Here is a 21,658-nt window from a genome sequence, read left to right on the forward strand (position 1 = left end):
TGTTGAAAGGATACTCATGTTGTCGTCATGCATGTTTGCATTGAGATCCCCTTTATGCCATATTGGCGGGATGCTCATCATGCATGAGTTTGAGTCATACTGATAAGAGTCTTTTTTTTGACTGAGAGTTCCTGTAGCAGAACATCTCTTAGAGCCACTCCTACGTGAGGGAATTTTCCTTGTATGATTGCGACATCATCTCTTGTATACATCATCACTATTGACAACACATAATGCAGAGGCCTACACCATCTTGACACCGAGGCCTAGGGACGTAGTCCCTCCTGGACGAACTTCGTTATCAACAGCTTATGTTTTTATGTTGTTGATGATTGACATGTTCCTCTTCTTTACATCATGCACATGTATTCCTTTATGTTCTTTTAAAATTCAATTTAACACATCACGAAAGTAAAAGGTATTGGAAGGGTCCTTTGTCACACCCAAACCTGGATCAAGTGGTGTCAAAGTGGTCTTTACGTGGATGTGAATTGCAGTGTGAACAATGGAACGTGCAGCGACAGAGGATGAAAAATCAATGTATGAGACCATGCTCAAAATTTCCAAAAGATTGGAAGTAATGTATGAAACTCTACAGAAAGAGACAAAGGAAAAGGAGTGATTGCAACTTTAGCTGCAAGCCACAGAAGAGGCCATGGAAGAATTGAAGCACAACAACCAAAACCTTCAAATAGAGAATGTTGAATTAAGGATGTTTCTACATGAAGAGAAAGAGGAGAAACATAGTTTGCTATGACAACTGCAAGCTAAGGACAAGTCCTTGCAAAAGATGCAACATGACCCATGTGAGGTAAAAATTAATTCTATGAATTCATGTATGTGTCCTGATGACGATTTCGCTATTTTTGAAAATCATACCACAGAAATTGGCTCCAAACTGTTGAAGAAAATGGGGTATGAAGGAAAAGGCTTGGGTGTTAATTGCCAAGGCATTATCAACCCCTTCAAAGTAGAGGAATCACCCCATTAGGTAGGACTTGGGTATGTCAGAAAGGATGTCAGGGAATGCGCCGAGACAGCTAGTGAACCACCAACAACAGATGATGAGAAGCCATCATCAGTGCTTTCCAAATCGACAGAGGAGGTAAAAGATGTTGATTTCCTTTCGGTTTCATCTTCACATAGTATGATTTCTGTTGGAGATGTGGAGATCCCAATTATAGGGACAAACATGAGGCTCCTTACCAGGACGAGGCACAAGGAGGAAGAAAAACTTGGGATTAATAACCAAGGCATAACTCAACCATTGGAGGTTAGGCAGAAACCTCAATTTGCAGGCTCGAGATACACCAAAGGAGAATGCTTGAAGGTGTCAGATTCTTTCGAGACATCGTTGAAATCGTCGAGAAAAAAAATGATGGGAACACATCCCCATCATCCCATGGCAGTGTCCATGGCGAGGAAAGAGCTGGAGAAGCTCTCATCACCATAATGACATCAGAGAAAACAAGGGAAGGTATAACCACTTTCGATCTTCGAATGTTCATTTCGATATAATCATGTTGTTAAAGATGAACGTAAAACATGGCATCGAAAAACATGTACCTTTTGTGGATTACATAACCATAGATTTTCTAAGTGTTGGAAAAGAATGGCAACACACAAAAGGATGAGGCGTGAAAGACCCTCTCAATAGCAGGTAAAGAAACATGTTACGCAGATCTGGAGGAAGAAGATGTATTGTAGTCATTGCGACAAAGGTGACCATCAAAGAACCACTTGTGGGAGGCTCCATCTAGAGCAACGCCTTAAAGACAAAGCGTCGGTGCATGAACCAGGTGAAACAATTGTTCGACAAGAAAAACCATCACAAGGAGGTGACCCATTCACATTGATAAATGAAAACTGGTTTCTAGACATGTTTTCTTTTCATGGTTGTGCTTTTGTAAATCATTTGTTGCATTTTAAAATGTAAAAGTGATGATGTGTTTTCCATCACTATTCAGCAACAATGATGTCTGGTCTTATTTTGAGTTGCATTTTAAACTCTGAAAGTGATGTCGTGTTTCCATCACTTGTCAAAGCAAAAATAATGTTTGGCCTTATATTTGTAAATCATGTGTTGCAGTGATGATGTGTTTTCCATCACTTGTTGAAGTAACAATGATATGTTGGTCTTGTTTTCCTAGCTGGGGTATTACATCCATCTTGTTGTAAACTTGACCACTGAGTATGTGTTATAAACTCATGGAAAGTGTGGGACGTTTGGGTCATTAGTTGGTCATGAAAGTCAAGCATGTAATTTGCAAAACAATGTACTACAGGTTGCAGAGGTTGCAAGTGTCAGCTCATCGCTTCAGGCTCCGAAGAACAAAGGTGAAGGAGATGCAAGCGAGACCTTTTTGGACGCTTGTGATGCAGACAAGGTATAGAGAAGTTGCAGATTAATTTTCATGCTTTTGGAGGACCAAAAGCTCCTCAGTGGGGAGGATTGACCCAAGTGGCTCCAGAGACACATAGGACAAAGAGGGCTTATAGATGCTCGAAAATCAAAGTGATCAGAATGATTTCGACTTAGGACCAGAGCGTAGATCTCACCGTCCTAATCATGGAGGTGTGAATGGTTCGTCAATCCGAGCTTGTATGAGGGAGAACAAGTCAGTCAAAGTTTTGGTCAAAGTTGGACTGTGGGCCAATTTTAGGTGTCCTACAATTTGATCGACCCCGAGGCATGTAACCTAGCTCCCGAAATTGGTCGAAATTGTGGCCTTGTTAGTTTGCCCAATATCTCTTATTTTCTAAAAATTTGAAAATATCCCATATATATATTATGGTGGCGGGACACCACCCCTGCCACCCCAAAAACCCATTGCATAACAAAAAAATTTATTAAAAAAAGGCTGACGGGCCATGACCCCGCCGGCCTAACCGTAACTACAACCTTACACACAAAACAAAACAATATATATTTTGTTATGGCCGAAGCCCTCCAACCATTGCAAATATATAACAACATACATTATTAATAGGTTATATAGCATGCAATTACAGTTCTTGCTTTTCTTAGAGGTTTTCGGTATATTGGAGTGGTATCGGTGGGGAATTTGAACATAATTGGACTGTGGTGCTATTTACATTTTGTCTATGATACTCGCATAAGGATTATCCCTATTCTTTATCCTGTGACTTGTGGTTTTAGCCTTGGGCTTTAGTATTTGGCATTGGTGGAGTCACTGGCGAGGAATTTAGGTAAGATTGGCATCTAGTGTTGTTTGGATTAGGTCTTTGGATCTTATGTAAGAATTATTCCTACTCATGGTTTGGTAGCCTTTAAATTTTGAATTAGGCCTTGTTACTTGTTAGTAGCAGTGTTTATTATTATCATCATGTGGGTCTAAGTGCTTTAAGTCTTTCTAGTTGTGATACTAAGCCTGTTTCATGTCTTAAATGGGTTGAAAGTCTTTCTATGCTATGGTGGAGGGAAAGTTGGTGGTGGAAGAGGGCATTTGGATTCTATTTTTCATGAGCCTTCTCCACGAAGTCCTCAGATATGGGTCACTCTTATCTTAAGTGTAATGGTTTAGGGACCGTGTGGTTTGGCTCAGAGCGGGTTCAAAAATCTAAGACTTGGTGGTGGAATGGAACTTGACAATAGGGAAAATTTAACATTGCCATGAGTATTATATCTCTCTTCATCTTTGTTGTTCAAGTTCATTGTCTCCACTATGGTTTGATGGTATTAACCATATGGAGCATTGAGTGGTCGTATTGTAAAGTGGTGGGTTGGTGGAGAAAGGTTTTTGGAAGCTAGGTGGAACTGAGACCTCCCTATCCAGTGTTTGATTGTCTCGATTTTCTTACTAGCCAACCTCCGGGCCATTCAACCGCGGGACTCATAGTCCAATAGCTTCTAGCTTCCTCGTTCTTGTAATGGTTTTATTAATTAGATTGGACCAAGTTCTCAACTTAGATATCTAATAGATTTCGAGTGATTATGGTTGTTAAATTTATATATTTTTTCAAAAAAAATTATATAACTAAATTTCAATTAATAAACAAATAAATTATAAAATTTAAACTATATAAATATCAACCTAATCTCATATCATAATAATTTATTTTTTATCCTTCCGATCAAATAATGAGAAATAAAATTCTTAGTTTGCTAAAAATAACAGAAGAACAAACTCACTAAATGTTAGAAATATTTGGCGAATTTAATTTTCGTTTTCGCGGAGGGAAGAGCCAGAGAGTTATGGCTTTTGCGAAGCTACTTTCGCAAAACTAGGTTTGCGCACCACGAAGCAGATTTCACGAAGCTACCTTTGCGCACCGCAAGGCTAATTTCCCAGACTTGGATTTCGCTCACCTCAGAACTATTCCAGAGACTTAATGAATACTCACAGCAAAATTAACAAGATAGGTTTGGAGCAACACACTAAAACTTAGTATTCATTTCTTAAACATAAAAATATATCTACATGAGACTACGGCTCATTTACAAAGTAAAGTAAACTAAGAGTTTTACAATGATTTAAACTTACATGGAATAACACACAGTAAAACTGTTGTTTTCACGCGCCCACCAAAAATTGCTCCACCATTTTCTATACAGAGATTTGCGCTCTTTTCTTTACCTCTTGCTCTCTCTAACCTCTCTACCCCTTACAATCAAAATGAGTTTTACATTCATATTTAACTCAGCATATAATTTTACATTTAATTCATGGCAAAGCGAAATTAATTTTGATGTTGTTGTTGAGTGTGATCAGAGTCCCATAGGTGTTTTTGGAGTGTGGGCAAGGTTGTTGAATTAATGCTTGCCCATATCTGTTTACCTAAGTAAATAAATTCTTTAAATGCCTTTGCTGGGTTTCTGAATGGTTCGCGTCTGACTTCAGATCTTCTATCTTCACGCTGAGATACAACCTGCAAAAATTTCTGACATGTATGGCTGCAAAAGTGTCTGACATGTATGGTTGCTGTCAGGCTGTTTATTATGGTGGTTGGGATTATTATTTCCAACAGTCCCCCTTAATCACAACTGCCGGCATTGACAATTCCCAAACAGTTTCTGAGATAAACAAAATTTTCTCCTGCCAATGGCTTTGTGAAAATGTTAGTAAGATGTTCCCTGTGACCTGCAGTGCTGCAACACAATTTCATCATTGTTAATCAACTCTCTAATAAAATGATATTTAGCATCAATATGCTTGGTCCTTTTGTGGAAGACAGAATTCTTTCACAATGCAATTGCTAAGGTGTTGTCGTAGAAAATAGTTGTCACGCCCTCTTGATCATGACGAAGATCCCTCAACATCCTTCTCATCCAAATTACCTGACACGCTGCTGTTGTTGCTGCAACATATTCAGCTTCTACTGTTGACAGTGACACTATTGGCTGCTTCTCGGAAGCCTGTGAAATTGCTCCAGAACCCAAATGAAAAACATATCCTGACGTGCTCTTTCTATCATCGACACTGCCTGCCCAATCACCGTCAGTGTAACCAACCAGTCTGAAATCACTTGTTGTGTACAAAATGCCATACTATTTTGTTCCATTGACATACCTCAGAATCCTTTTCGCTGCTTGCCAATGTGTCTCCTTGGGTGTCTCCATGAACCTTGACACCAAACTTACTGCATACATTATATCCAGCCTAGTGGCGGTCAAATACATCAGGCTACTTATCATGCTTTTGTATAATGTCGAATTGACATTGCTTCTACAATCTTCTTTGCTCAACTTCAACCCTATGACAGTTGGAGTTGGTGCGGACTTGCTATTCTACATTTTAAACCTCTCCAAAATTTCTGCCACATACTTTGCTTGAGAGATAAAAATGCCATTTTATGTTTGCTTCACTTCTATGCCCAAAAAATATCTTAGCAATCCCAAGTCAGTCATTTCAAACTCACTCTTCATTACTTGTTTAAAATCAACGATGAGGAAATCATCACTGCCTATAAAGATCAAATCATCTACATATAAGACGACAATGAGAATCTTACCTTCACTCTCTTTGATGTAGAGAGTAGGCTCACCATCACATTTGTCGAAACCATTGTTCAACAAGTAAGCATCTATCCTGCTATACCATGCGTGTGGTGCTTGCTTCAATCCATAAATAGCTTTCTTCAACCGATATACTTTGTCTTCTTGTCCTTCAATCTCATAACCAGGCGGTTGCGCGACATACACTTCCTCTTTCAGCACTCCATTTAAGAACGCTGACTTTACGTCCATCTGATAAACTGTCCATTTATGTTGCGCGACAATCGCCACAACTACGCGCACTATCTCCATCCGCGCGACTGGCGCAAACGTCTCTGCGTAATCTCTTCCATGCTGCTGCTTGAATTATTTGACAACTAGCCTTACTTTATGCCTTTCAATCTTCCCCTCAATGTTGCTTTTGGTCTTGTAGACCCACTTTACCCCAATAACATGTTTTCCTTTCGGAAGGCTCACTAACTCCCATGTATCATTCCTTTCTATTGCTTCTATTTCTTCCTCCATTGTCGCAACCCATTTTTCTTCTTTGACTGCATCTTCAAAGTGAATTAGGTCATCTACATGACAAAATAATGCAAATAAGGAATTCAGACCTGCGCTACTATCAACTTCATCTTGCTCATAAATTTCATTTAAATTTCTGAATTTTGGCCTTCTTGTGCTTGCTGAAGATGGGCTTGATATGTCACCTGGTGTCACACTTCACGGTGTGCTTGGAGAAGCACTTGCTTAGTTGTGCAAAACTGTCCTATTATTTGTCGACGACGTTGCTTGCTGCCTGCTTCGTTGCACTTGAATAGGAGTAGAGGGAGTCACAGTTGAGGAATTACTTGTTGTTGTTAATTGCTCTCTGTCCTCATGCGGTATGCATGCTTTGACATTGATTGTCTTTTCTAAACTTCCATCCCATGCTTCCTCTTCTATGAACTACACATCTCCGCTGATTATGACTTTCTTGGTTAATGGATTGTAGAGTTTGTATGCCTTGGATTCATCATTGTATCCAACAAATATGCATTTCTCCCCCTTGTTGTCCAACTTCTTTCTCAACTCATCCGGGACATGTGCATAAGCCACACATCCAAAAACTCTCATGTGAGTGACATTTTGTTTTCTTCCACTCCATGCCTATTCAGGAACAATGTTCTGGACACTTTTGGTTGGACATTTGTTCAAGATATATGCTGCACAAGCGACAGCTTCAGCCCAATAGTCATTTGACAAATGCTTTGCCTTCAACATACTCCTTGCAATCTCCATAATGGTCCTATTCTTCCTTTCTACCACACCATTTTGCTGCGGTGTATATCTTGTTGTAAATTTCTTATGAATTCCATCTTCCTTGAAAAATCGAAGGAAGTCATTTGAGATGTATTCACCACCTCTGTCAGTGCTAAGGACTTTGATGAAATGTCCGCTTTGCTTTTCAACAAGAGCCTTGTATTGGCGAAAGCACTCAAACACTTCACTTTTCTGTTTTAGGAGAAAGACCTATGTCTTCCTTGTGTAGTCATCTATGAAGGTCAATACATAGTGGCTGCCACCAATTGATGGTGTCTGCATTGGTCCACATAGGTCTGAGTGGACAATCTCCAAAGGTGCCTTTTCCCTCACTGACTTTCCTGCTGGAAATGTCTCTCTATGTTGTTTTCCCAAGATACATCCTTCACATATGCTGTCTGGTTTTTCTATGAGTGGTAAACCCTTCACCATGTCTTTCCTATGCAGCGAATTCAAACCTCCAAAGTTGAGATGTCCAAATCTTAAGTGCCATAACCAGTTTTCATCTTTTACCTCTGTTTGAAGGTTCACCTGTGTGGTAACTGCCTCTTTTCTTCCATCTTCTTGTGAGTTCATAGATAGTTGTGCTTGTGCACCTTCTTTCTGCAAATCTGATATTATTTTTAGGGGAAACATTCTATTGTCTGTCATTTGAACCTTTGCAATCAACTGTCTGCTTGGAGGCCTATCCAAAATTGTGCACACATCATTTTTAAATAAGACATTGTAGCCTTTCTGCATGAGTTGTCCAATGCTCATGAGATTATGTTTCAGACCGGGGACAAAGTAAACATCAGAGATGTATTTCTTCTCCCCCTTCTTTGTTAGGATATTAACTCTACCTTTTCCCATGACAGAGACTTTGCTATCAGTCCCTAATGTCACTTCAGATTTCACACTTTCATCTAGATCAGAAAACATTTCTATGTTTCCTGACATGTGGTTGCTACACCCTGAATCTAGATACCATATATCACTCTGTTTTTCTTGTGCTATATTACAAGCTAAAAACATGCTATCATGGTTCTGATTTTCTCTTGTGAAATTTACACTTGGTTTGTTACTAATATCATATTGCTTCTTTCTACATTCATTTGCATAATGACCATACTTCTTACAGTAATGACATTGAACTTGAGATTTATCGTACCTCTGACCTTGTACTTGATTTTGGCTTGGGCCTTGACTTGGATTTTGATTGCTCCCTCTTCCATTTGAGCATGAAAGGCTGCTTCTTCCACCTCTGTGTGGGCTTCTTCCTCTTCCTCTAGCGTTTGATCTTCCTCTGCCTCGACCTTGACCAAATGATACTTGTGTCTTGAAGGCATGATCCAATGAGGAGCTTGCTGCTCTATTAAGTTTATGTTCATGAGAAATCAGTGATGCATTAAGCTCATCCACTGAGAACTGTGAGAGATCCTTTGTCTCTTCTATGGCCACAAAAATGGCCCTCAAACCTTGCTGGCAAACTTCTCAAAACTTTCTCAACTATTCTTATTTCCTCAAGTGTCTCACCATGAGACCTGATTTGAGTAACCAACCCACTTACATGTGTAAAAAACGAGTCTATATTATCAGACTCTTTCATACAAAGTGTCTCAAAATCTCTCCTCAACATTTGCAGCGTTATTGTTTTGACGTTTGCCATGCCTTTGTAGGCTATCTAGAGGGTGTCCCATGCATGCTTGGACTTCGTTGCTGCTGCAACCCTTGGGAAAATACTTTCATGAACTACTTGGAAAATATAAACCAGGGCTTTTGAATCCTTCTTCCTGTTGTCCCTTAACACATCTTTTTCTTGTTGAGATAAGGCATTGTATGCTGCTGCATTTGCTGGTTCTTGAAAACCATTATCTACCAAATCCCAAATGTCTTGAGAAGAAAACAGGGCCTTCATTGTAATAGCCCAATAATCATAATTTTTGCCATTAAACTGAGGTATTTGAGGATTAGTCAAGCTTGTGTTTGATGTTGCCATTTCTGAGTGTAAAAACAAACTTTCTGCCTGCTTGTAAATATGCTAAAAACAATGTGTGTTCAAAACAATTTTCACTGTTGGTAAAAACACTTTTTACACTAACAGAGTTTAACCTACTCTGATACCATGTTAGAAATATTTAGTGAATTTAATTTTCGTTTTTGCTGAGGGGGGAGGTAGAGAGTTATGGCTTTGGGGAAACTTTCTACCTGTTGGTAAATATGCTCAAAACAATGTGTGCTCAAAACAATTTTCACTGTTAGTAAAAACACTTTTTACACTAACAGAGTAATATGCTAAAAACAATGTGTGCTCAAAACAATTTTCACTGTTAGTAAAAACACGTTTTACACTAACAGAGTTTAACCTACTCTGATAACATGTTAGAAATATTTGGCGAATTTAATTTTCGTTTTTGCCGAGGGGAGAGGTAGAGAGTTATGGCTTTGAGGAAGCTACTTTCGCGAAACTAGGTTTGTGCATCGCGAGGTTAATTCCCTAGACTTTTCATTTTCGTGGAGGGGAGAGGCAGAGAGTTATGGCTTTCACAAAGCTACTTTCGTGAAACTAGGTTCGCGCACCGCGAAACAGAGTTCACCGCGAGGATAATTTCCCAGACTTGATTTCGCCCACCCTAGAACTATTCCAAAGACTTAATGAATACTCACACCAAAAATAACAAGATAGGTTTGGAGCAACACACTAAGACTTAGTATTCATTTCTTAAACATGAAAATACATCTACATGAGACTGCCGCTCATTTACAAAGTAAAGTAAAATAATAGTTTCACAATGATTTAAATTTACACAGAATAACACATAGTAAAAATGTTGTTTTCGTGCGCCCACCAAAAATTGCTCCAACATTTTCTCCATAGAGACTTGCGCTTTTTTCTTTATCTCTTACTCTCTCTAACCTCTCTACCCCTTACAATCAAAATGAGTTTTACATTCATATTTAACTTACCATACAATTTTACATTTCTTTCATGGCAGAGCGAAATTAATTTTGATGTTGTTGTTGAGTGTGATTAGGTGTTTCTAGAGTGTGGACAAGGTTTTACCTATCCACATAAATTCTTTAAATGCCTTTGTTGGGTTTCTAAATGCGTCTGACTTGAGATCTATCTTCACCTTGATATGCAAAAATATCTTACATGTATCGCTGCAAAAGTGTTTGACATGTATGACTGCTGTCAAGCTGTTTATTGTGGTGGTTGAGATTATTATTTCCAACACTAAATGCTACCGAACTTTCCCAACAAGCCAGTACGACTGATAATCTGAAAAATTGATGTAGAGTCCGTGAGATTTTTTGGCCTGCATGCTGGACAAATCATATAAACGAATTATATTATTAAATTGGTCCTCATTATAGCGCAGATCCGCCCATCTATTTATGGAGCGATGGTATTGCTATTTCTACTTATGGGGCCGTGGTATTGGTATTTCTTGTGTGCCTGCCAGCTGTTTAGTACCAACTATTTCAACTGATTTCATCCCATCATCTTCTTTTTTTTCCAATTACATGATTTTCACGAGTTCTGTATTCCAAAATTCATCCTCTTCTATTGATACGTGAGTCCACGATCTATGTATTCCTAAATTCAAATGATTAATACCCTCTATGGCACATGCCTATACTGAGCATTGAGCGTCTTCCTGTCAATATCCATCTTTTCAAATTTCCTCATGCGCGCTATTTCGTCTCATGCATATCAGCCCGCCAATCCTTTCTCGTTTCTATGTTCCCTGATTTCCTAGTGTGGTCGCCCGTCTGTGCTGAGCAAATCTGGAAAGATAAAGTTTGTTAAGGTAATGCTAAGAAAAGAAGGATTCTATGTTGGAGAAAGCAACCACATTTACTGCGGAAAGATATCAGAGCAAGTTAGCTTATAACCGAAGCATTGTGAAATTCGAAAAAGGAGAGATCCTGCAGAGCGACTGTTCAAAGTTGTTGAGTGTCCATTTCACATTCTGTTTCTCAGCCTGTTCAATTATATATTGGGGCGCCACCCATATATCCACTTTCCACCATAGCCCTCTTGTTGTGATATATTTCTATGGAGAACAGGACTTCGGTGCTGGTATTGATATTTGTGATTACCAGCTTGATTTCCGTTGTGGGTTTGTCAGCAATGGATCTAGGATGCTCGCTTCTCAGAGCCTTTGATTTCGATGGACATGTTGACTTCGACAATACCCATCTCGCTGAAACTGATTTTGGGAATCGACATAGAACTCATCCCAGAGCCGTATGATACATTGCAACACTGGTCAAGTCGATTTACAGATATGGTTCCTCGTCCGATCTCACAATTGCTGCCAGAGACCATGCTCATGCTTCTTCCCTCGACGGACAACCTCAAGCAGAAAATGGAATTATCATAGCAATGGATTCCCTCAAAGGGGTCATAGATGTGAAGAACCAGGGTTCGTTATATGTCGATATCAATGGAGGTGACTTGTGGATCGACGTGTTGCATGCCACGCTCAAGGAAGGTTTGCCTCCAAAGTCATGGACAGACTACCTATATCTCACAGTCGGTGGAACGCTCTCCAATGCTGGAATAAGTGGCCAAGCTTTTCGCCATGGCCCCCAGATCAACCATGTCTATCAGCTTGAAGTCGTCACAGGTAAACTTCTCAAACAAACCCAATAGGATCCTTTACTTATAAATTGATACTCCCTTTTTTTCTTTTAGTTTCTATTAATGTCGAATATACCATGCAGGGAAAGGGGAAGTATTGAATTGGTCTAAAGACCAGAATACAGAGCTATTTCATGCAGTTCTTGGTGGGCTAGGTCAATTCGGCATTATCACCAAGGCTCGGATTGCTCTTGAGCCCGCGCCACAAAGGGTGTGTGTGATATTATTATCGACCCTTCAGAGATTTGTATGTTAATGGATGTATTTTGTAAGTAATTTCGAAATAATCAGAGTTTATGCATAATATTGATTGTACAGGTGAAATGGATCAGAGTTCTGTACTCAAACTTCAAAGCTTTACCAACGATCAGGAATTTTTAATATCACATCCCATAGGTAATCTCACATTCGATTATGTTGACGGATTTGTAGCTGTAAACAAGGACGGACTACTCAACCATTGGATGTCGTCTTTCTTCTCGCCTGAGAATCCAGTCAAAGTGAAAAATCTGAACACAGAGGGCCGTCTCTTGTACTGCCTCGAAATGACCATGAACTACATGAACAACGACACTGATGACCAGGTATGATAAAGACTATTTTTTATGTAGTTTCAGGGAACATTGTGTGGGATTGATGCGACATCATTAGATAATTGCTAAAGGTTAGATTCACATAGTTCCCATTGTAACATAGTTATTTAAAAAAAAATTGTCGTCCCCCTCAAAATGCGAAGATTTTTTTTCTATATTGTTTCAGGGAACATTTTGTAGGATCGATGTGATCCTCATTAGATAATTGCAAGAGGTCAGATGCGCATAGTTAAATTTTGTACCTTTCTGTCTTCTGCATAATTACAAAAAGACAGTAATGTAGCTTGAGATACAGTATTTTTAACTTTTATTATTTGGTGATTGTTTTTCTCGTTGAAGTCACTAGTGTGTATATACATATAAATAATTAATTTTAGCTAAGTTTGTATATATTTATTTTGCTCAATTAGAATTGAACATATAAAAGCATTTTTTCTTTATAAAAAATTATTCCATATTAATAATAATTAAATTACAATTATATATATATATATATATATTTATTTCTTAGTGTTACTTTATTATTCTAAAGTTGTTTCTCATATATCAAAATTGTAAAAGAAATATTTAAAATAATTTTGTAAAAACTTTATTTCAATATTTAAGATAGTTTTGTAAAAACTTTCTCTAATAAATTAAAATAAAGTATATGAAATCTTTCCAAATTATAATATGATGACGTTATAGATGTATCAGAATAAAGGTGAGTTGCAATATGATGATATCATAGATTTTTTAGAATAAAATATGATAGATAGATAAGGTCATATTATATATATGTGGGGAAAAAGAGTTTTAGATTTTTTAGGTTTTTCCTTAAAATTTTTGAAATTAACTATTTTTAATGACTATTAGGTTAGAGTTGATACCATGTGAGTTAGAAGTTTTGGTGACATTCCCCATAGATTAGAATAAAGTATATGAAGTTTTTCCAAATTATAATATAATGGCGTCATAGATATATTAGAATAAAGTATGATTGATAGATAGATAGATAGACAGACAGATAGATAGATAGATAAGGTCATATTATATATATGTGGGGAGAAAGAGTTTTAGATTTTTTAGGTTTTTCCCTAAAGTTTTTGAAATTAACCATTCTTAATGACTATCAAGTTAGAGTTGATACCATGCGAGTTGGAAGTTTTGGTGACATTCCCCATACTTCCTCTTTATATATGTATTAGAATAAATTATAAGAGTTATAATATGATGACATCATAGATGTATTAGAATAAAGTATGATAGATAGATAGATAGCTAGATAGATAGATAGATAGATAATGTCATATTATATATATGTGAGGAGAAAGAGTTTTAGATTTTTTAGGCTTTTCCCTAAAGGTTTTGAAATTAACCATTCTTAATGACTATTAATTTAGAGTTGATACTCCCGGATGCGGGTGGTTATTAGATACAGAGGGTTTGTAGCTCGTCAGAAGGGCATGTGTCCGCCCGGACGAGCCACGTACACTAGTTGTCACAGCACGCAGCATTTAAGAATGAAGGTTATGGCTCATGGCAGAAGCGTCCCTTCGACATTAATTGCTCGCCTTGGTAACGTGAACATGGCACTTCAAAGCCACAGGTTCTCAGACATTTTCCTGCAATTCGCGTTTGCTCCTGCTCTGGTCTTGAGGGAGGTGGCGGTGGCTCTCTGTATTGGCTCCTATTCGGGTTCTGAGAGCGACTGTGGAGGTTCAGAGGCCTTCAATTCGAGCAATTCGGGAGCACACCCGCAGTCTGGTATAGAGATTGGGAGCTTGGCGGTGGTGCATACCTGCTACCCGCAGTCTGGTTTAAGGATTGGTAGTCTGGTTCTGAGGGAAGCTACGCGTGAGCATACTTGCTACCCACCCAATTCAAGCATGCAGCGAGAACGCCAACGAGGAATCAGTAGGCGTGGAAGTTATAGTGGCAGGGCCTCGTCTCAGAGGCATGCCCCCTCTCCCTCCTCCTCAATTGAAGTTTCTTCTGAGCGCAGACGAACCAGGGGAAGGCCTCCGGGCAGAGGAAGAGCGGCGGAATTCCAAGAACGGATGGAATGTGGGCACTCTGAGCACCCAATGGTAAGATACCGCATTCCATGTACATTGTCTAATTCCACTTTCTTTGTAACGGTTTCGGTGGAGCACTGCAGCAATCCTTGGGGTCAAGATGAGGCTCCTCGTGCCAGCCCTCCGCGGATTCCTGGGTTGGCACCCACAGTTGATATGCAACTTCCCGCCATTGACATACTGCGCCCTGTTCAAGACAGCCTCTCCCCAGATCCTGGAGCAGGCCCAAGTGAACCTGTGCAGCGCAACGTTCACACCGAACAGGACATCCACCAGCCTCCCCGTTGCAAGATGGAGGACGACCCGCACACCACTGATGATGAATAGTATGCCCAACATTTCGCTTCAGGTTTCTAAGCAAGGAATTTTCTCATTGTCTGCTCCCACCGCTATCTTATATGTGTCTGCACTATGTCATTTTGTACCTCTGTTCTTCTCTGTTACAGTGTCGGCTATCTATAGTTGTTTCAGTCTCAGCTAACTATGTATGTCGGTCTCATGAATGTCGATCTGGTTCATGTATCAGTCTTTTGTAATCCTGGAAATGAATATTCTTGAGTCTACTGTCAGTCCTACGACAGGAATTACAGGGCCTCGGCTCTGTTGTAATACTACTGATGTAATTCTGCTTTTGCTGTAATATAATAGCTCAGTCTTATTTAGAAAAAAAAAAGTTAGAGTTGATACCATGTGAGTTAGAAGTTTTGGTGACATTCCCCATACTTCCTCTTTATTTGGTTCCTAGCCAATAACATTGAAATTTAGTGAAAAGGGAACTCTCCATACCATTTCAAGTTACCTCGTTATGTCCCTAGTTACCCAATGTGATAACAACCAGAGTCTTGCCTATCTAATAAAATTCCATAGCTTGAAACATATTTGTGCCTAAAGACCTCAGAAATGTAGAGTCTAAGACCCAATTTTTAAATTAAACTCGGATTTATCATTTGGACATCTAGAGATGCCTATATCTCACTAAATCGCTCAGTCCATGAACTGTTTGTTGGATGTGTATTGGTATGTTTTGATTGAACCATTGTTAGGCCTACAAAGTTTCTCTTTTAACACCTATACCAAAAAGCAAAGTATAACATTCCTTAGGGTTGTGGATTTGGCCTTCTGTTTTTGCATTCCACCAACTGGAATGAAGGGTCTCAGTCATTTCTTTTTCTGCGATCCATATTGGGCAATTTTGAAGCAACCAAAACAAAGTGTTGTCCCATGCTAACTCGTGAATGCCCCACACTTCAAGAAGACAATACCAAAGGACCACACACATAATGAGCAAGGTGGTAGGAGAGGAAATTTAGTGGTCCTTTGTAGCTCAAATAACAGTAACTTGTTTGTACCTAGAAAGATAGGGAACCGTATAAATATTGCAATCCTATAAAATTCAAAGAATTCTTCCATTATTGAAAGAGGAGATGCCAAGAACATAGATAGAACATAAAATGCTAGAGAATCTAAGTCAATCTACATGACAATGAAAATAGTAAAAAGTGCAGAGATAAGGATAGAAGCTACAAGTTACACATAGCCAACGAAAGTAATGAGAAAGGCCTACTACCGTATTCGTCATCTTCCACTTGTGTGGTTGCTTTAAAAGTGTTAAGACCATTCGCATTAGGAATGTCAGTGGCATCATTACAACATGATCCCTTTACATCTCTCATACTCTAGACCAAAAAAACCCTCATATTGCATTAAATAAGCATCAACCTCTAATGAACTACAATAACAACCAAGGTATATTCTCAAAATTTGTTGAGAGAAGGTACTAGGTGAGATATCAAGAAGGAGGACATAGTATAAGATCTATGTAATGGCCAATACTTTTCACTCAAATAATTTTTGCTCTATCCAACTAAAAAAGAAAAAACAATAATAATGAAAACATTAAAAGATTAGCTAGTTTGTTTTAATATTTTATTTTATGACAAAAATATTTAAGGTATAACTTTAAAGTTTTGGTGATTTAGTAAATTATAAATGAAATAAAATAAACTAAAATTATTTATATCATAAAGATTATGAAATTGAAATTTATGAGAATGTGTTTTTTAAATCTATATATTCATATCATATATAAGATAGATACTTTCATTCAATCACATTATAATTAGTGGAATCTCAATATCTTTACAAAATTTGCGAAAATTCATTTCTATTTTAATAATATTGATTTTTTTTTAAATTAATACAAAATTAATTAATTTGCATTTTTAATTAGAGAGATTAGAAAAATTTTCATTAATTTTAATGATTTGATAAATTATAACTTCATTAGTATTATAAATATTTTAAAATCTAATAATATTTTAAAACTGAAAATTAACATAAATATAAGAATATTGAAATTTAACATAAGTATAAAAACACTTAATAAAGTGTTTTCGTTTTTCATTTCTAAATGGAGTGGTCTACCGAGGCAGAGGAATGGCCCGCACTGCTAAAAGTGGCTGGAATCCCGGTAAAAAAAATTCAAAAAATATTATAGAGGCAGTGTTTGAATCGTGTTTTTGATGGTGGAAATAGATTCATCACCATCAAAAATGTCTAGAACACTTAAAATTTTGAAGTTTAACAACTATAACTTGGATTTTAAAAAATCTTTGCTGGATTTTCTCTAAATATCACTGAAATTTCCATAACTTTCTGGGCAAATCCTTGGCCTGGTTAGACTACTACTTTTTAAATATTATTTAAAAAATCAGTAACTTCAAAATATTCTAATATTAATCTTATTCATAATTTTATTATAAAATTTGTAAATATTTTTTTTTAATATTACTTATTTTCATTTTTAAATTAATTATATGAAAATATATTGTTAATTTTGCTTTATAAAATGATCATATATTTTAATCTATATATATATAAACACAGAGAGAGAAAAGAAAACGCCGAAGGCCAATCTACGCCGGTATGATCTGTGTTTAAAGTATTTCTCTAACATAAAAGGCAAGTTTCCAATTTTCTCAGATTTTCTGGAAATTGAAATCTAAATTTTATTTTGCCCAATTTTATTAGATTTGGTTCGAAATTTCAGACCGTAAAGTTTACATTTCTTAAATAATTATATGTTGACTTGTGAGATTTGGTGGAATATATGTTGCAGGATGTAATGTTCCTGTTAGCTTGGGATCAATGTTAGCTTCCTTGCACTTGATCCCAGGATCCGTTTTTACTCCGGATATCTCCTATCTGGACTTTCTTGATTGTTTCCACCCATCGGAGCTGAAACTCTGTTCCAAGGTCCTATGGACTTGCAATAGACAATTATTGATTCCACGCCTACAAACTCTTACCTGTGCAACAGTAGAAGTTTTCTTTCATCTCATCAATGTCTATGGCCAAACCACGAATGACGTCATGCACCCTCAAAAGGATCACACCCCATCGATGCATGTGAGCATGGGTTTGACCAAACACTCATCAGCTAAAACCTTCAAATAAATTCTTCCAATCTCCAATGGATCTTTGTTGCCATGCTCATCTTGCAGTTTCTTTGTTGCAAGCATACTTTCTCCCAGCCATAACAGAAGCAAGGCCTCGACCCTAACCATTTTGTCCTCTGGGAAGGTAGTGGTTAAATAGAGAAAGCACAATTGCAAATTGACGTGATAGAGAAAGCACAATTGGAAATTGACGTGATAGTTGGCGAGAGAGTCTGCATGTTCTTGGATCTGGACTGCTTATTCCCATTCCCGTGCATCGGTGACGCCTGCCATTGACCTCCCTATTACTTTAATTGCAAGGGAAATCCCTCCACATTTGGTGCATAAAATCTTTGTCGTTTTCTCGTCGATGTTTGCAGGCACATTTGTAAGAATAATTACTTCACATGTAATCATTTGTCATCACCGTCACTAGCACCGCCTTGGTTCTTCAAGCTTCCAGAGATCACCACCGCCTCACTGCCTACAGAAACAAAAGGGCAACACTGCCTAAAAATATATTTGTTTAATTGATGTAACCGACATAAAAATATTTTATAAATAGAAGGATCACAGAGAGGCGAAGATCATCCACTCCCAGTTTTTTTATTGTTGGTGTAATTAAGCAGTTGTAGTTGTGGTTCTCTGTGTTTTTCCTGATCTCCTTTGTATTTTTGTTTCTTTCATATGGTACCAAAGCCAATTTGGAGTTCATTGGAAGTATTTATTCCTTGAGATTGGGTGAGAAGCCATTGCTCTGTCCCTGTAAGCCGTTGCTGTGTGAGGATAAACAGAACTGCCATGCAGAGCACTTGTGACCGAAATAGTTGGTGTTGTTAAGGGATTGTTGAAAGTGGAGTTGGAGCTGTCTAATGATGCATTGAAACTGTAATTGTGGCGGAGTGTGAAAGACTGAGGAATTGAGTGGAAGAGTTCAGCCGAGCTGTAGAGGTGTCTCAAGTAGTTCTGTGGTGTGGCAGACTAGACTAACGAACTTGGACAATTCTATATGAAATTTGGCGAAGTGAAGCCACAATTTGCATTCTTCCATCCAATGAGGTAAATCGACATTGTGTACACATCTTTCAATAGTGTGGATAATGTTTTTTTTTCAAAGCTCCTTACAAAGTTTGAGAGGCAATATCGTTTGAAGTCACATTGAAGTTCATTTAAAAAAATGATTTATATGTTTTATTAAGGGAGTTAAAAGGGTGTTCTAAAGTATTTTTCATAAAAGGTTTATTAATCAAGTTAAAAAGGGTGTTTTAAAGTTGTTTTTTAAAAGAGGCTGCCCAAAGCATTTGTAAGGGTACTTTGGAAGGGCATTGGAAATGAATTGAAAGTATTATAGTGTGAGAGTTTTTTTTAAAATTTTATCTAAAGATGTCAATTATTATTTGTGAGAGATGGCATTCAATACTAATACTACTCAGTCAATTCTTATTTTATCTGAGAAAATTTATGATTCCTGGTTTATTCAAATGAGAACATTGTTACATTCTCATGATCTTTGGGGATTTGTTACCGATGTGTATTCCCAGCCTGCTAATGGGGTAGCAAAGATGGCTCTTACAAATGCTGAGCAAACATTGTTGAGACAAAAGAAAAAGAAGGACAATAAAGCTCTTGGCCTTATTCAACAAGGCTTAGATGACATGATAATTTCAAAGTATCAAATGCAGAATCTTCGAAGAAGGCGTGGGACATCCTTGAATCCTGTTATCAAGGTGTAGCGAAAGTAAAGAATCTCAAGTTTCAGAACTTGAGAAGATATTTTGAGAGTCTGAAAATGGAAGACAACAAAACTATGGATGCTTTTATGACTCAAGTCATGAGTGTTGTTAATAAATTGCAACAATATGGAGAAGACCTTTGAAACAAGAGGGTGATCGAGAAATTCCTTTTAAGTTTTCCAAATAAATTTGGAGCGATTGTTGTATCCATAGAGGAGTTCAAGGACACAAGTCAAATTCAAATTGAAGGGTTGACTAGTTCGTTGATTGCACATGAATCCAGGATGTCAAGGTATGATGATCGAATGTTGGAGAATGCCTTCAAATCTCAGCTTCAATTTCATAGAGGAAGAGGCAGAGGAAGATCAAGTAATAGAGGACAAGGCGACAGAGTAGCTGATCAAAGACGTCTGCATGATAATTATGATCATGAAGAGAAATCTCAACAACGTCCTCCGAATTTAAGGGCGAGTTACAATAGAACCTGGCATCGAGGAAATAAAAGGTATGATATGTCTAAAGTTCAATGTTATTATTGTAAAAGATATGGCCATTTTGCTACTAAGTGTTTGAAGAGGCAGGAAGATGTTGATAAGAAATCTGCACACATCTCAGAAGAATTTGAAGACAATGATAAGCCAATGTTTATGACTTGTAACATGACTCAAGAATGTTCGAATGATATTTGGTTTTTAGATAGCAGCTGCAGCAATCACATGACTGGAAACAAATATTTGTTTTCCAATCTAGGCACCAGTATTCAATCTGAAGCCAAGTTGGGTAATGATATTAAGGTATGTGTTAAAGGAAAAGGAATGATTGTTGTTTATACTAGAGATGGTGATAGAAGAACAATTGATGATGTCTATTATGTACCTAGCTTGAAATGCAATCTGTTGAGCATTGGACAATTGATAGAGAAAAGGTATAGAGTGTTCTTCAAGAATAATGTGTGTACTATCATTGACAAATACCCAAGTAAGCAGTTGATAGCAAGAGTAGAAATGACAAAGAATAGGATGTTTCCTCTTATAATGAGAAATGAATTGTCTCCCTCCTTGAATGCTTACAAAACTAAGAATTTCGATGAATCATGGTTATGGCATTTAAGATATGGTCATTTATATTTTGGTGGTCTAGATTTGTTGCAGAAGAAACAAATGGTGAAAGGGTTACCCAGTATTCAACAACTGACAAGCTCATGTGAAAGTTGTATACTTGCAAAACATCATAGACAAAAATTTGTATCTCAAGTTTCGTACAGGGTGAGAGCTCCATTGGAGATTGTTCAGACATATTTATGTGGACCAATGCAAACACTGATCCAGGTGGCTCCAGAGACACACAGGACAAATAGGGCTTATCAATGCTAAAAAATAAAAGTGATTAGAATGATTTCGACCTAGGACTAGAGCGTAGATTTCGTTGTCTTGATCGCGGAGGTGTGAACGGTTCGTCAATCCGAGCTCGTATGAGGGAGAACGAGTCAGTCAAAGTTTGGTCAAAGTTGGACTGTGGGCCAAGTTTAGGTGTCCTACAATTTGACCGACCCCGAGGCATGAAACCTAGCTCCCGAAATCTGTCAAAATTGTGGCCTCATTGATTTGCCAAATATCTCTTATTTTCAAAAAATTTGAAAATATCCCATATACATATATATATATATATATATATATATTGGTGCCGGGCCACCACCCCCGCCACCCCCAAAATCCATTGCATAACAAAAATTTTATTAAAAAAGGGCCGACGGGCTATGACCCCTACCGGCCTAACCGTAACTGCAACCTTACACAAAAAAAAACAATATATATTTTGTTATGGCCGAAGCCCTCCAACCGTCAGAAATATATAACAACATACATTATTAATGGGGTGGGAACGGGCCACCTCTGGTGGACCCGACCCACACCCCTAAACCCTTACACTGCCATATATATATCATTTGGG

General features: G+C 37.8%; 1 pseudogene; it reads left to right on the forward strand.

The window, feature by feature from the left end:
* The window catches only part of LOC149267328 (cytokinin dehydrogenase 5-like), a 125,675-nt pseudogene that overhangs the window by 2,766 nt on the left and 101,251 nt on the right, over positions 1-21,658 (forward strand).

Source organism: Pinus tabuliformis, chromosome 6, assembly GCF_031772625.1.
Source record: "Pinus tabuliformis cultivar Carrire ecotype Pingquan chromosome 6, CPIR1, whole genome shotgun sequence".
In the NCBI taxonomy this organism is placed as follows: domain Eukaryota; kingdom Viridiplantae; phylum Streptophyta; class Pinopsida; order Pinales; family Pinaceae; genus Pinus; species Pinus tabuliformis.